The 17,967-nt window shown below is 40.1% G+C and overlaps 1 protein-coding gene across 6 annotated transcripts in view; it reads left to right on the top strand.

The window, feature by feature from the left end:
* The window catches only part of frmpd4 (FERM and PDZ domain containing 4), a 750,261-nt gene that overhangs the window by 162,382 nt on the left and 569,912 nt on the right, over positions 1–17,967 (top strand). The window lies entirely within an intron of this gene.

Genomic DNA, 17,967 nt, shown 5'->3' with positions numbered 1-17,967 from the left:
CCTCTCAACCTAAACCTATGCCCTCTAGTTCTGAACTCCCCGACCCCAGGGAAAACACTTTGTCTATTTACCTATCCATGGCCCTCAATTTTGTAAACCTCTATAAGGTCACCCCTCAGCCTCTGACCCTCCAGGGAAAACAGCCTCAGCCTGTTCAGCCTCTTCCTGTAGCTCAGATCCTCCAACCCTGGCAACATCCTTGTAAATCTTTTCTGAACCCTTTCAAGTTTCACAACATCTTTCCAAAAGGAAGGAGAACAGAATTGCATGCATTATTCCAACAGTGGCCGAACCAATGTCCTGTATAGCCGCAACATGACCTCCCAACTCCTATGGTCAATACTCTGACCAATAAGGGAAAGCATACCAAATGCCTTCTTCAATATCCTATCTACTTGCGACTCCACTTTGAAGGAGCTATGAACCAACTCGCTAACACTTCCCCCTCCCACTCCCTTGACCACAATCCACCCCTCATCACCAAACCATCTCCAATCTCATCACCTCAGGTTAATTTCCACCCTCAGCTTCTAACCTCAGTTCTCCAACTCCATACTGCCCAATTCTAACTCTTGCCAAAAATCCACAACCCACCTAGCCCACTGAACTCATCTCTGCTTATCTTGATTCTATCCTAGCCCCCTTGGTTCAGTTACTCTCCCCATACATTCGAGACACCACCTATGCCCTTCATCTCCTCCATGACTTTCAATTCCCTGGCTCCCAACGCCTCATCTTCACCATGGACATCCAGCCCCTCTACACCTACATCCCCCATGTGGAAAGCCTCAAAGCTCTCCATTTCTTCCTCTGCTGCCAACCCACCCAATCCCACTCCACCGATACTCATTTGATTGGCAGAACTGGTCCTGGATCTCAACAACTTCTCCCTTCAATCCTCCCACTTCTTACAAACCAGAGGGGTGGCTATCTGTACCCACATGGGTCTGAGCTATGCCTGCCTCTTTGGATGAGACATGGAACAGTCCATCTTCCACAGCTACACCAGCACCATCCCCCACTTTTTCCTGTGCCAAATCAATGTCTGTATTGGTGCTGCCTTGTGCTCCCATGAGGGACTTGAACAGTTTATTCACTTCACCCACTCCTTGCACCCTGATATCAAATTCACGTGGTCCATTTCTGACACCTCTCTCCCCTGCCTGGTGACAGACTCCACACCGACATCTATCACAAACCCATCAGCTCCCACAGCTACCTTTACTACATCTCGTCCTCCCCCCCACCCCCCCCCCCCCCCCCCATAAAAAAGTGATCTGCTGCTCCTAATTCCTCTGCCTCTGCCGTATGTGCTCTCAGGATGAGCAATTCCACTCCAGGACATCCCAGATGGCCTCCTACTTCAAGGACCATAAATTCTCTTCCCCTGTGATCAACGGTGCCCTCAACCGTATCTCCTCCATTTCCTGCACTTCTGCCCTCGAACCCCATTCCCCCAACCCTGGTCCTTACATTCCACTCACCAATTTCCAAATCCAGTGCCTCATCCTCCGCCACTTTTGTCAGACCCCACAACCAAAAATATATTTCCCTCCGCACCCCTATCTGCATTCCATAGGGATTATTCCTCCTCCCACCCCCTCTCCATACCTGATACCGTCCCCTCCCACTGTAAGAGATGCAAAACCTGCACCTGCACCTTCCTCCATCTAAGACCCCAAATGGTCATTCCAAATCCAGCAGATATTTACTTGTACGTCCTCCAATCTCATTTATTGCATCCAGTACTCTCAATGTGGTCTCCTCTACAGAGAGGCCGAGTGCAAACTTGCAGAATGATTCAAGGAACACCTCTGGTCCATACGCACCAACCAACCTCACCTTCCCATGGACATCCACTTCAACTCCATCTCTTCCCCACCCCCCCCCCCAGGACATATCCATTCTCGGCCTCCTCTACCATCTACACAAAGCACAAAGTGACCTGCAAACTGGAGGAGGAACACCTCATCTTCCACCTTGGGAGCCTACAACCCCACAGCATGAACATTGAATTCGTCAGTTTCCATATGTCCCCTCCCCCTACCCCATTCCAGATCCAACCCTCCGACTCGGCACTACCCTCTTGACCTGACCTACCTGTCCAACTTCCTTCCCACCTATCCGCTCCTCACTTCCCACCGAACTATCACCATCACCTACTACCTTTGCCCACCTATTCCTTAGGCCCACTCCCCCATTTACCACTCAGCTCCCCTCACCCTCCCCAGTCCTGAAGAAGGGTCCTGCCTGAAACAGCGATTCTCCAGCTCCACGGATGCTGCCTGGCCTGTACCACACTTCATTAAGTCTAACTCTCCAGCAGCACTTCCTCCCCTCTGAATCTTATACTTTTTTGACAAGAAACCCCTCATTCTTCTAAACTCAAATGAATATTTACCCAACCTTCTCAAGCTCCCCACTTGAGATAAGCCTTTATCCTTTTGGTTGAGGTGAGGGGAGGTGCAGAGGAGTCCATTTTGCTTGATCTAGGGATACACAGGGGCAAGAGGGGGAGTAGTGAAAGCCTCATCCCTGGTTTTGCTTCCAACCTACTTCCACAATTCTGGCATACAGACATTCCCCATCACCTTTGTGTACATCCAGTGTCAATGCTCAAGCAGGCCTCAGTGGGACACCAGCAATGGCCACTGCTTTTCGGCAGCCTTAGTTTGGCTGGCAGCTACAAGGGTGGGATTTCTGACTGAGTTCTTAAATATATGGGACATTTACCAGGCTGTTTTTGTGATATTGTATCAGACTGTTCCCCCCCAGATCATTTAGGATCTATTGCACATACTTGGAAAGACATCTTGAATTTTAGTAAAGTTCAGAGGGCAGATAAGAAGCTAACTTCAGGTTGAGATTAAAACCTCCGAATTTAGGGAGGTCACTCAGTGAGGGCTGAGGGAAGAAAGGAAGGTGGGTGCTAGTTTGGGTCACGGGGGGTGTAAAAAGTGAGCATTTTAAAGGACAGCTAGGAGGAAGAAAACAAAGCAAAAATGTTCAAAGAGGAGAATGTCTCAGACATTTCAGGGAGAAATCAAGTACAATTTGTTATTAACAGTCGCATCACCACAGCAGTAACTTATTTTTCACCACCTGTCCAAACTAAGCTGGTGAGGAGATAAGGAATGCTACCAACCATTTCTATTTAAACATTGATGTCAGTGTGATTAGCCAGAAATAAGGACATGAGTAGGAAGGGCCTTAGTCATGACTGAAGGGACCATCAGCGGAGGGAAACTGGGAATCAAGGTGGTGACTATTAATCTGTTGTCCAAGGAGTCAGTGATCAGTAGAAGCACAGGGGCTGTGATAGTAAGGTTATCTCCCCTTGGGCACATTCAGTCAGTTCATCTGCTTTCATGCCAGATAAGCTGGAGTGTGCCTTTTTAAAGTGCATATCTCAAACTAGGCTTACATTTAAAGTTACTGAGTTTCACGGGGGATTATGTCTGATCCCTGTCAGTCCAGTGATGGATGTACTCCCAATCCTTCTAATTTGTCAGCCTGACCAGCTCAGATATAATCAGATTCTGTACTCCCTACATTCCTATGTAATTTATAAAAGTGACTGCCAGGAATGGGGTTTAACTGTAAGTTATTGGTAAATTGAACCTCCTGCTTGAATCTGTGCAAACCTGACCCTCCTTGGAAATATTATCGCTAGCTTGCAAATGCCCCACTGCTTGCAAATCATACTTCAATAGATATCCTACTGTTCTTTCAGAAATCAACATTTTTCCATCAGTTTGTGTGAGCTGTCATTGAAATAATTAAATGGAGTGTATACAATTGGTTAAAGTGCATTAGCACTGAAAAATGTATTTTCTTTTGCTGGTATTGGGCACTCTTAGTCTAAGGCTCCAATTCCTTTCCCTGCCAACTCCGCGTGTTGATCCAAGCATTTCAATTTATCAACCTTCTTGCGATCTCTGAACTAGATTGACCTAGTAGTTGACTTGCTTATATTCCAAATGCAACTCTGAACTGCTTGTGAAACTGCAATGAATCACTTCCACAAAGATATGGGGCAGTTTCATGAGGCTTAGAGATAGACTAGTCTTTAAGCGATTGTTTGCTCTTACAGACCTTGAGTATTGCTGATAAAAAGACATTTTGTTGAACCATTTGATCTTTCTTACATTAAAACCATTCATGAGAATACCAGTTTAAGGGGTAAACCAGTATTTATGTTGCCTGACTGGTTCACAAATGGAATCAAGAGTTTGGTGCTAGAAAAGCACAGCAGGTCAAGCAACATCAGAGGAGCAAGAGAATCACCATTTCAGGTATAAGCCCTTCATCAGGAATGGTTCACAAGTGGACTCTGATAGAGGCATTGTCATGGAAAAATGCACCAGTTAATGATTGACAGTTAGCCATCAGGCCAAGGCAATGCCTGATCACAATCAGGGTCAACCTGCTTGATTTAAACAAAGACTGTTGTTAACTGATTATCAGCATTAATGGGTGCATTCTCCATAGCAATCAGAGCTGACATGCCATTAATGCATTCTTTTCCTGCAATATAAATATTAGTTTTCCTCCTGAATTAGTATTCTTGCAAAATGTCCTGATGGGTGTAAGACAGAAAGGCTTTACAAAACGTGTCTTTTTTAAGCAATAAACTATGGAACAATAGAATTTAATGCTGATCTCACTCTCTGTGCACCTTCTCTGCAGCTATAACGTTATATTATTTGCTCTGTTCTAATACCCTAATGCACTTTGAATGGTAGGATCTGCCTGTACTGCATGTAACCCAAAACATTTCACTGTACCCAGGTACATGTGACAATAATAAATCAAATCAAGTAGAAGTAATCCTAAACTGTAAAGTATAGCAGAGTAAAGTAGAGTAGCTGTGATTTGCCATTTCTACCATATACAACTGATACAGTAAAAAAGAGACAGTGTTCCTCCAGCACCAAGGTGCTATGTGGACAACACAAACCACTATCATACACAGGGTGGCATAAAGTGCCTAAGAAGTGCAAACCACGCAAGTTACAGTGTAATAAAAGAATGATAATTAATAGACATCATTCTAGCAGCAATTTGAAGTCATGTAAAGATGGACAAGAGTCCGATCATACTGTGCTAAGGAGCCTGATGGCTTGAGGGAAGAAACTGTTGCACAGTCTGGCCATGAGAGACTGAATGCTCCAGTATCTTCTGCCAGGTAGCAAGAGGGAGAAGAGTTTGAGTGAGGGGAGTGTGGGGGGGGTCTTCCACAATGCTCTTAGCCTTTCAGATGCAGCATGTGGTGTAAATGTCTGTAATGGGAAAGAGACCCCGATGATCTTCTCAGCTGTCCTCACTATCTGTTGTAGGGTCTTACGATCTGAGATGGTGAAATTCCCAAACCAGGCAGTGATACAGCAGCTCAGGGTACTCTCAATAAACCCTCTGTAGGATGTGGTGTGGATGGGGGTGTAGGAGGTGGGCTTTCCTCAGTCTACATGAAAGTAGAGATGCTGCTGGGTTTTCTTGGCTATGGAGCTGGTGTTGAGGGACCAGGTGAGATTCTCTGCCGGGTGTAAGCCAAGAAATTTGGTGCTCTTCACAATCTCCACAGGGGAGCCATCAGCGTCCCGCAGAGAGTGGTCACTCGGTGTCCTCCTGAAGTCAACAACCATCTCTTTCGTTTTGTCCACAGTCAGAGATAGGTTGTTGGCTTTTTGACTGTATAATTTGTGATAAATGTCATGAACCTCTCTAAAATATAAAGATAGCAGTTCTCAGTTTGTGAAATCCCAAAACAATTCTCATATGATTTATGCAGAGTTTTCATTCAGTTTGAATTCTGGTCTTTATACTCACCCAATTCTAACTCGAAGGTGTAATTATTAAGTATTCCAGTTGACAAACAGCATTAAATATTGAGTTGTGATTGGTCCTTGAAAGCTCACAAATCCCTTTTTCATTATGCACTCAATGATTCCTGATTCTAAGTAATTATTTAGTTTGACAGACGATAAGGAGCATGAACTTAATGAGGTTTGGTTGCTTTTTAGAGCGTCTCAAGTGGATTACTTGATTATACATCACCTGGAAAATCGGATTGTGGGGATAGTTTGAAGCCCCTCCTCACAAGCTCCGTGCCACCAGACAAACCTACACAGTATCTACAGTTGGATAGCAGGTTGACATGTCCTACTCAGGTAAAGCAGGACAATGATTGGTTTAATTGCTATTTACACCTACTACAGGCTGGCATTTGTTTGGTGTAAGCATTTTAGAGAAAAGCTACATTTCTCCAGATGTTCCATTCCTTTCATTAGACCACATCAGTTTTAGGAAATGGATTAACAAATTTGAAAAAAAACAGCAACAGACAAGACATATTTGTTCCTGCATTTACAATTTCACCACCTTGAAACTGTCACATCAGTATGAAGCACACATGTCAGATATCCCAGTTTTGGAAAAGAATAAGGGATATATCCTTTCTATGATGAGCTAGATTCTTTGCTATAATTCCAGGAGTCTTTGGACTGTCATTATTTCATATACAATACTCGATCAGGCACACTGTGTCATAACAAAAGTGTTTGAATCAAGTACCAAATATTGTCTTAAACTTGGATCCATCTAAAATTCTGCTATCTGCTTTCTTTCTTACACTGGGTCTCATTGATTTACCATACTTGTGCTTGCTGACCTATGCTAGAAGGATTTTAAAATACTTTTCCTTGTTTTCAAATATCTCTATGGACCTACTTCTCCATGTTTCTGTAACCTCCTCCAACCCTGTTCCTCCTTTTCTCAGTTATCAACCTCCAACTCTGTCTTCTTTGCTGCAGTGATCTCCTCCAACTCCCATTCCTCCTTATTTCTATTATCTCCTCTAAGCCTTCTTTACCTTTGTAATCTCCTCCAACTCTCACTCCTTGGTTTCTCTATCATTTCCGATAGTTTTCATTTATCCCTGTGATCTCCAGCCCTCTCTGTTCTTTATGTCTGTGTCCTGTTCCAGTCCTATATACCTATTACCCAGTCCTATTACCCTTGGATAATGTTGCTCAGAAAATATAAGCAGTAACACCTGGAAATGCCTGATAATGGTCTGAACCAATTTAAGGTATTTAAGACCAGATTGGACCGATACCAGTCACTTTCACATTGCACTGGATTTTCTTTTATGTTCTTCTCAGGCAAGTTAGAAGGCAGAGAAACTTTGTGGAATGTGAAGGGAAACTTTCAACTGGCTGAGAAATTTCATGCACTCATCAGTGGGGTGTGGAAGATGCATGGATGTAGCCCTTGTAACCTCAGGAGATGAATGTTGACTGAACATTGGATTAGACAACCAGGTTGCTTGGACGTCCCTGACCAAAAGGAAGTGTCCATCTGAAAAGGGTGCTGCACCAGCATGGACAGAGATAACTGAAGCAGCATGCCCAGCAGCATGTACACCAAAGAGAAGAGAAAGGACTCTGAACATCAGGAAATCATAGCAGAGAAAAAAACTACACAGGAGAAGGAGTTGTTAGTCGGAACATGGCGTCTTCTGATGCAGGCAAAACTACCTGGAAAGCCAGCACTGAAGTGTAACACAGGGCTTGAAGCAAATGATCAGAGATATCTGTGTCCTTATCACCTCATATCTCACTCTACACATCACAAAGCCCTACCAATCACAAGCTTTCAACTTCACCTTCAGTGGATCATTTCAAAGCTCAGCTGCAGACAGGTACAGCATCCTACAGTCGGTTGTGTGCTACCTTCACCACTGGATCCTGCACCTCAGATGCTTCCCCTATCAGAGGGGATGAAAAGATAGAGCATGGTGAGGATGCCATGAAAGGAATGAAGCCCTCATCCTCACCACTTCTTCATTCATTCATAGGATATAGGCACAGTTTGGCGTGCCAATACTTATTGCCCTCATTGCTCTTGAGAAACTGATATTGAGCTGCCTTTTTGAAGTATTTTGGTTAGGAGGAGCCACAATGCCATTGAGGAGGAAGTTTCGGCTTCATGCAGCCCTGCTGCCTTGAGGAAGGATGGTGCATTTGCTCGAACCATCTTTGGGTCACCTGCACGACTCACCTGCCCAGGCTTCAATGTGGCCAACTCACTGTGACCCCCGGAATGGTTACAGAGAATATCATAGAGTGGTCACAAATATTTCTTCTTCCCTTTTCAAAGTAAAATGCTTCCGTATCATGACAAACTCGCAAGTTCATCTCATTGTCATCTGTGTGACCTGAAATGTTTTGGAAATTAACTTGCACTTTATCTAAATTGTAGGTGAATCAACCTCGCATTATATTTTATTCATTATGTCCATAAAAGTGGCTGAATGGATGAGTTCACTCAGGAGAATTGGTTAAACATTTGCTATTTCTCCTGAATGGTTTTTGAATTTTAGCATCTAGCTCATTAAATTCATTTTCTATTAGTTTTGGAGGTATTGCATTAACAATGACTGCATTAATAAAACAGACCGACACCTCACATATCACACAAGGTTTGAATGTTAAAAAAAGTAGACAGTAATTGCAATTATTTCTACTTGTGATTGATGATGAATTCAATAGTTAAGGAAATTGCCAAGAATTACAGCAAAAGAAAATAATTAGATCAGAGACATATTGCAACCAAGACATTCTTCTCTGTTTTCTGAGTTTTACTGTTTCACAGAAATATCATAATAAGATGGTATTTTTCTTTTGCTCCTGATCATTTAGTGTAGAATTGTGTGGAATTTTGGGGTGGAGAAGAGCTCAGATTCCGTTCCAGTCTATTCTAAGGAAAGCAGTGGCTGTGATGGTATGAGCAGAGATGCTATGTAATCTAGATTTGCTGCTTTTAATTACTGCTCAATAACCTGTGTTGGAAGTTGTGGATCATTGATAAGAGTGGGCTCAGACTCAGCCACTATATGAAAAAAAACAGCCTGTAACAGTGAGGTCCAAAGCAATCCTGGCTTGATCCAGTTTAATCAATACACTTCTGTGCTGTGTCAGAACATATAGGAGAAAACAACATAGTTTATGTAGGCCCTGCATGAGTTTGTTTGACTTTGGATTTCCCATTTTTTTGATCGCTGCCAGTCTCTTATCCATACTGGCTTTTTGTTTCTCTTATTTCCTTTCACTTTCCATTTGACCTTATTATACATTGATTGGTTTACACTCATATTCCTGATGTAATATTTGTCGTGCTCCCCTTTTTACTGTTTCACCTCCATCTCCATTTCTTTCATTATCAAGGCATATTGGTTTGTTTGCCCTAGCTTTTCCCATCATGAAAATGCAACTCGCCTATTCCCAACTCTTCTTTTACATACCATTCATTGCTAATTTATTTTCACTGCTGATCTTTGAACCTAAATTGCCAAGTCAGATCTTTTCTCTACCCGTTGAAATTGAGCTTTATCCAATCAAGTATTTCTACTATGGAGTGTTCCTCATACTTTTCCATAGTTTGTCTAAACATCACAGTGCCTTACCACAATTCCCGAAATGTTCCTGGACTGCCATTTGATCCTTGCCACTTGACCTACCCCGTTCTCTAGAATCAGATCCAGGAATATCTTTTTCTTCCATTGGGCTATAAACATACACATCAAGGAAGTTTGCCTGAATGGACTTCAGAAAATCACACCTGTCTATGTTTAAGCTATTCCCATCTTAGGCTGCATTGGGAAGAAGAGGAGAAGAAGAGAGGCTTTTCAGCTACACTGTCTGTGATTACTCCCAATCTGATATCAGTAAACTTGCCTTTAATTCCCTTTTGGCCATAAGAAGTCGCATATCTAAAACAAGACCCATCATAAAATAAATATTCCAAGCCAAATTTATAAGTCAAATCATGCCATTATGCATAAAGATATCAGTTAGTCAGTCTGTCACACCATGCTCCACTCTCCTTCCTGATCACACTCACTTCCACAAGGTTTACAGTATCTTCTCCAACCGAAATACACTTCCCCTTTAAGGTTCACATGCTGGCTTTAAACAGGGTTCTCTAGCTTTAATTGCTTACACAGACCTGGTCTTCCTGCTAAGTTCCCTAGCCATTCAACAGTACATTTGTGACTGACTACATGCAATAATCATGCACATTTACAGGCAGTATGATATTGGTATTACATCAAAGTAATGTCGACAAGCATCACAGCCATTCTCAGAAGCTGTCCTTGTAACTTTATGACACTTTGTCTGAATCATTAATCTGTCTTAGCCAAATTAAAGTTCACATAAATGTGCACACAACAACCACTTTCATTGAAACTTTATTCTTGCAAGATGTTGCCTGAAATATGGTACTTCCGTATCTGCCGGAGTGTAGTAACACCAGAGTAATGGGCCGTGCAACACATTAATTTCATTGGAACAAGCAAAATTGTAATTTGGAACACAGGAATGCTTAAGACAGGAAATAATATGCAATCTACTTTGTTAGACCCAGAAGTCAATATCCATAATGTCGTTCCTCAAATATTGATCAATATTATAAGTATATGTTCAGTTTGGAATCTATTAAAGAGGTGTCAATGCAGACAGTCAAACAAATAGCTCTGGGAATCCAAACACTTTTATTGTATAAATTATCTTTCCTTCGCTCATTACGCCTCCTCCTTCATGAAGAAAAAAATTGTATCTTTGTCCCATTCTTCAGTGAATTGCATTTTTGGCTAAACCACCAAGAAATTATTTTTCTACTATTTTCTCTCCTCAGAAAAAGAGCTCTTTTTTTCTGTTTTCTCCCAGTAAAGTGTTTCCCTCTGATATTATTGTCTAAGACAAGTGTTCAGATGACAATCCTCCTTTCGACATCATCCCCAAATCCTCCATGGCCAACCCCTGTCCTAAGGTCCTGATTGGCAGGCAATCAGATTTTATTAGCAAGCTATCAAATTAATGAGATCAGCTGCTACTAATGGTTTTTGTTTGGCATATTAGTGTACAATTTTAGCATCTAAAATGTACAGGACTTCAAAATTAATCCACAGAAAAATACCCCACATCAATATGAGCTACTATTTATAAAATTAAAACACAACAAAGGTTTCTCTTTTTCTTTGGAACCAGATTTTCTTTGTCTTTCTTTTTATTTTGTTACCTCTGTTCTTTGTTGGGAAATTTTTGGCTGATTGCCTTCTCTTTAATTAAACAGGATCTGCAGCTGCATGAAGCAACCTCCTGCTAATGTAGCCATGGCCCAGAAACAAAAATGACAGGTTCACAGTTTAAGTACATGAGACCTGCAGCTGACTTTTAGCAGGCCACACTAATTGCACTTAATAACGTGGTACAGCACAGCAGGGGATGATACAAGGAAATCTGTGTCATTTAAACCATGTACCTATTTATTAATAACATACTGTTTCCTGACCCATTAAAGAACCATTATCATCTGGCGATAATTTGCCTGACTTATAATTGAAGGTGTGGTCAATTCCATTACTTGGGTGGGTGATGTAATTGCATTCCGCAACCAATCCTGTCAGGCTATCTGCAGACTTGGGCAGCTGTTATGGCAGTCAGGAGGATAGCGTTATTGGTAAGAGCCTACTTCATGTCTTGTTTATCATTCAGAACTAGGTAAGGGATTGAAAAGACAGTAATCCAAGGATTGCTCCCAATACTCCAAGTGATTATAGGAATAGGATGATTGAGCAAATGATCACATGACTGGAAAAACTGATGCAGGATGGAGAGCTTTAGACTTCTGGGACATTGGGACATGCTCTCTCATAGGTGGGACATGTACAAAGAGAATGAATTGACCCTTAATATCACCCAGGCTTATACTCTCAAGGGAATATTTGCTAGTGCTGTTAGCAAGGTTTATGCTAGTTTATCAGGGGAACGGGAACTGAAAAAGGAACTCAGTATTAAAAACCAAGTGAATACGGGAAGTTGAAAATCTGTAAATGAAATAAGGAAGCAACATAAACAAATCTGAGAATTAACCATGGTCCAGTTACTGACTAGTGTCACAAAAAATACCTGAATTAGAGTTACTCTATCTGAATGCATGCAGCAGTCAAACAAGATATATGAATTGATGGCAATAACAGAAGTAAAACTTTTAGGTTAGCTGTTATCACAGTGATGTAACAGCAGGGTGACCCAAGACTTGGAACTGAACATCAAATGACATTACATATTTAGGAGAGATTATCAAAAAATGAAACAGAATTGGCGATAGTGGTGATAATAAGGGATGGAATTTGTGATTTGATCATTGATCTAGAATCTCCACTCAGAAGTACGAGATTCAATATCTATTTGGGTGGAACTAAAAAACAGCAAGAGGCACCAGAAATTAGTAGCAGTGATTTATAGGCCACAAAACAATCCGTGCTAATGTAAGGTAGGGTATAAATCAGGAAATGAGTAATGTTGGGAGTAAGGAGAATGTAGTAATCATGGGTGACTTTAATCCACATACAGATTAGATGAATCAAATTCGCACCAATGCAGAGGAAGAATTATTCCTGGAATGTATTTGAGACACTTTTCCAGAGCAATATGTTGAGGAACCAGCGAGGGCACAGTCTATTTTACATCTGTTATTATGGAGTAAGAAAAGGTAAATTTTTTTTGGATTAGATTAGATTACTTAGTGTGGAAACAGGCCCTTCGGTCCAACAGGTCCATACCGACCCTCTGAAGAGTAACCACCCATATTAATAAATAGTATTGTAAAAGAATATTTACGAAATGGTAACCATGATAGAATTTTCCATTAAATTTGAAAAAGATGTATTCAGTGTGAAACTAAAGCCTTAAAACTAAGCAAGACCAATTATGAATGCCTGAAGAGGAAGTTGGTGATGGTGGATTGGAAAAATAGATTAAAAGATTTGACAGTAATTAGGCAACGGTTAGCATATACAGAATAAATGCTTGGTTTTCAAAAATACATATGTGCATTCCTTTAAAGCAAGAATACCCAATCAGAAGAGAGAGAAACAGAGCTAACGAGGGAAGTTTACGATAGTCTTAGATCAAATGACAAGGCTTATGAAATTGCCAAAAAACCATTGCATGGCTGGGGATTGAGATAATTTTATAATTCAGCGAAGGAAGGTCAAGAAATTCATTAATAAGGAGAATAAAATATTTATGTAAAATAGCTAAATACATATAAATGGTTACAAAAGTGTCCATAGGTAAGGAAAAATCAGCAAAGGAAAATAACGGACAGAGACAAGAGAATTTATAAGAGGAAATAAAGAAATGATAGAGGAACTAAACAAGTACTATGTGTCTGTCTTTTCAGAGTAAGACACAGGAAGCCTCCCTGAAATAATCATGATCCAAGGGTCTAGTGAATTTGCAGTACTGTGAGAAATTAGAATTTGTAAGAGGTAGCATTGGAGAAATTAATGAAACTGAAATTTGACAAAATTCCAGGTCGTATTGATTTTGAAATTCATGATTACAGAAATAATGGATGCTCAGGTGACCATTTTCAAAAGTCTAGAAATTCTGCAGTGATGGCTGCAGATTAGGACATTGTCAGTACAACCCATTATTTACTAAAGTAGAGAAAGAGAAAAAAAGGACTCCAAACCATTAGTTTGACACCAGTAGTAGGGAAAGTATAGAAATCTGTTATAAAAGATGGGATTAGTGCATATTTAGAAAATAATTCTTTATTGGACAGAATCAACAGGGATTTATGAAGGAGAAATTACATTTGACAAACCTGGTGGAGTTTTGAGGATTTTAGGAGCAGCGCCAATAAGAGGGATGTGGAATGTTTTTGTTTTCAGAAGACTTTTCATAAAGTTCCGCACAAGCGGCTAATCAACAAAACTAAGGTGCCTGGGATTGAGATTGATTAACAGGCAGAAAGTAGAGACTAAGAATAAATTGGTCATTCTCATGTTAAACAGCTGTGTCCCATGGGGTACCACAAGCCTCCAGCTGTTTGTAATCCATATCAATGATTTGTTTGTGACTGTGAATTGTAATGTTTCCAAAACTGAAAGAATAGAAAACATGTGGAAATGTAAGTTGTGAGAAGGATGCAAAACAGCTTTGAGGGGATTTAAACAGGTTGAGTGAGTGGGCAATAGTAAGTAAATATGGTAGTTGGAAAATAATGTAGATAAGCGTGTGATTGCCCAATTTGGCAGGAGGAACAAATGTGCAGCATAAGTGTTTTTTTAAATGGCGAGAGTTTAGAAAGTGTTGCTATTCAAAGGGACTTGGCTCCCTTTTTTCATGAGTCACTGAAAGCTAGCAAACAGGTGCGTCAAGCAATTTGGAAGGCAAGTAGTTTATTAACCTTTCTTCCAAGAGAATTTAAGTACAGGAACAAAGAAGTCTTGTTTCATTTGCAAAGCACACTAGTGAGACTCCACTTGGAGAATAATGTGTTGTTCTGGTCAGCTTGTGTAAGAAAAGATACACTGCAATAGAAAGAGTGAAGCAGAGGTGCACCAGATCAGATTTAGTCTATTTTCTCTGGAGTTTAGAAGAATGAGAGTCAGTCTCAGAATTACTAGTACAACTCATGAAGGTGATAAACAGAGTAGCTGCAGAAAGGATGTTTCCCCTGGCAAAACCACCTCCGAAAAAGGGATAGCTATTTAGGACTGAGATGAGGAATTCTTTCACTTGGAGAGTGGTAAATATTTTAAAATCTCTATCCCTGAGGCATGTGAAAGTTTAGCCATTATGTAAGTTCAAAACAGAAAATATTCAATTTCTAGATAAAAATAATATTCAGGATTGAGGCAAACAATTGACCATGGTTTAGAATGGTGGACACACAATTCTGTGGATGTTGGAAGCCTGAGATTTAAAAAAATACAGAAATGCTGGAGAAACTCAACAGATCCACCAGCATCCAAGGAAAGAGTAGAATTACTACTTTGAGTTGAAATATCATTCTTCAGAAGTTTCCTTTCAAAGATGAGTCTTCCTTTATTCAGGTAAGCTGCCAGACCTGCTGAATTACTCCAGTATTTTCTGTTTTTATTCTAGAATAGTGAAGCAAGCTTAAGGAACTGAATAGTTTAGATTTGTTCTAATGTTTGTATATTCCAATCAAGTTGAATTTTTGTGTTTTACTAGAAATTAGGCCGACAATAACAATGTGATTTTGTGCACATTATTTTCATCCTCCACCCATTTCTGTTAATGAGTGCAATTCAACCAAATCTAGAATTCCAAATGGATAAAAATTTAGGATTTTCCTTTGGAATGAATGAATGCATCTGGGCTATCAAACTGTAATTTTACCGCTGCAGCATGGGTCATAGTGGAGATGTTTCATAGTGGAGAAATACTGAAAAGAAAACATTCCCTTTGTTGACTCTTGGGTGCCTTTGAAATAATTTCAGCAAGTTTCAAGCTTCTTGTTGAAGGAGTGGGAACCCAAAATGCAAGATAACTATTTAAAGTTATTTACCTGAAATGGAAAATTTATACCAGTGTGGCAGCAACCTTCTGTTGTGATAGAATTAGAACACACTTTTGCCTGATCTGGAAGGGTTTGATGGCAATACTCGGTAATAAAAATGGTAAAATGCTTAACTTCCTAACACAGATGATCTTTACACCAGTGAAACTGTAATAATTAATGTTAAGTTGTACAGTGAGAAAACAGCCTTGAAATTCAGGACAGGGTATAGAATCCAATGTAATTAATAGAGTAGTTTTAAACATAGCTCTGTGCAGAATCTTCTCCAGTTATCATCACAGTCCTGCTGACACTCCTCTCCGAACATCTGAAATGCACAAAAGGGATTGTACAAAATCTTCAGTTATTTTAATTGTGCAAAAATAGAACTGTGTTACCAAGTCAACGTTGTTTAGATATTTAGATTTTAAGGTATTGTGCATTTTAAGGTAAACATGAGAAACAGAGGCAGGAGTAGACCAATCAGTCTTGGGTGTCTACTCTGCTATTCAGTGCAATCGCAGCTGATCTCAGCCTTGAATAGATTTAATAGTGCAGCCTTGACAGGCCTCTGCAGTAAAGAATTACGCAGGTTTATTACCCTCCTGAGAGATGTAATTCTTCCTCAACTCTGTCTTATATGGGCAACTCCTTGTTCTCAGATTATGCCCTCTGGTCCTAGCAAATCCTAAATGGGGAAATGTCCTTCCCTAGAGTCCCTTAGCAATATTGTATGTTTCAATAAGTTTTTTTAGATATTCTTTTGAATAGGTATAGTTTCAGCAAATTCACCCTACTTTTATATTTTGCTTCCTTTGAAGTAAAGGCGAACATTTCATTTCCCTTCCCTAGTACCTGCTGAAACTACATTTATTATTATTATTTGTGCTGTAGCATTTTGCAATCTTTCACCATTTAAATAATATTCCGCTCCTCTATTCCTCCTATCCTATATTTCTCACATTATATTCTATCTGCCAAATTTTTGCCCACTCATTCAATCTGTCTATCCCTCTGCAGACTTTATGCATCAGCCTAGCCACTTGCCTTCTCGCCTATTTTTGTGTCATCTACAAATTTAGTGGTAGTACCTTCATTTTCCCCATCCAAGTCATTCATTTGTATTGTAAATAATTGTCTCCCCAGCACTGACCCCTGTCATATTTGGGTCCTGTAAAGTGGTTATCACTCTGGAGTCAGGTGCTATATGAGATTATTTTGAAGAAACCGTTCCCAAACCAGTTTGAATCTGTCCAGAATGTAAATGGATACTTTATGTGTAATTTTCTAATGCAGAAGGGTAATTCTAGCCTAGCCAGCAGCATTCAAATCCAACAAAAGAATTTTTAAAAATGAATTCTCTTATCTGTCTCTTTCTGTTCATTGCCAGGTGAAGGAGGGTAGCCTGCATCCATTTTGAAGAGTAATCATGTTACAACTCTTTTCAGTAAATATATTTACCCCCAACTTTTGTATTTTGAACACGTTCAATCCCAGTGACCTTATTTATAAGCAGACTCAGCATTAGTACTTTTCTTTGAGATGAACGTGGATGAAATGACAGGAAATGCTGGCATGCAGAACCAGTTCGAGCATTGCAGCCACAACATTCAAGATTCAATCTGTCCCACCCTATCCAGGCTATGAGTGCTGGAAGTATGATGCTGGGCAGGCTTTACTTAAGATGCTGAATATTAAACCATCAAGCATGGCCTGGCTTGGCTGATAGGAAAGCAATTTTAAATGGAATGACATTTAGGGCAAAAGTAGGATACTTTAATTTCTATTGTGTAGCTTGAAGAAAACTTGCACCAAACCTAACGGATGTCAAATAAAAGGAAGGTCATTACTATGGCAATTCAGCAGCAATTAAATAAATTGTGTGCCTATCCCCTCCTTCAAACACTGATAAAGTTTTGAATGTCCATACATGAACTGAAATTACATTTAATGCTTTTTTTCACACTGGCTAACAAACTTATGTGAAATCCTAACTGATGCCATGCTACATACTGATGAAAGAGTTAGTGACTTAGTTATGCAAGAGGCACAAACGATTTTAAAATAACTTGCAAACTGCTAGAAATTGTAATCAGAATGTTTATATAATTGATTTAGGACTGAGTATTTTTCAGAGTGAGACTATTGTCGTCAATTGTGAAGTCATAAACTGTAAATTAATTCCCTCAGAAATAACACATTGTTAATCAACAGTGCTTTCAGTAGAATGAGTTTTTGTGAATTGAAAATAAATTGAGTATAATGGAGATGTTGCACACCCTGAGAAAGTCCAATTGATTATTTTTCCATTCTTTTCAATGGAAGCATAATGAAACAGGCTGTGTCATCACCAGAATCTTCTCCCAGCACTTTGGCTGCATGATACTAGTCATCCAACTAATAATGATAGAAATCTTCCAAACATATATTCCGAATGCAGCACCAGTGAAACCGAAAAGAAATCCCCTGCATTATCATAAAAAAAGACTGTTTATCTGGTGCATGTATTGATCATCTTTCTTGTGTCATGCTTGTGCAGCACACGTCAGTGCCACATTTTCCAATAACCCAATAACTCATTTC

This window comes from Chiloscyllium punctatum, chromosome 15, assembly GCF_047496795.1.
Source record: "Chiloscyllium punctatum isolate Juve2018m chromosome 15, sChiPun1.3, whole genome shotgun sequence".
Classification (NCBI taxonomy): domain Eukaryota; kingdom Metazoa; phylum Chordata; class Chondrichthyes; order Orectolobiformes; family Hemiscylliidae; genus Chiloscyllium; species Chiloscyllium punctatum.
This window is presented reverse-complemented; position numbering and strand designations above follow the sequence as displayed.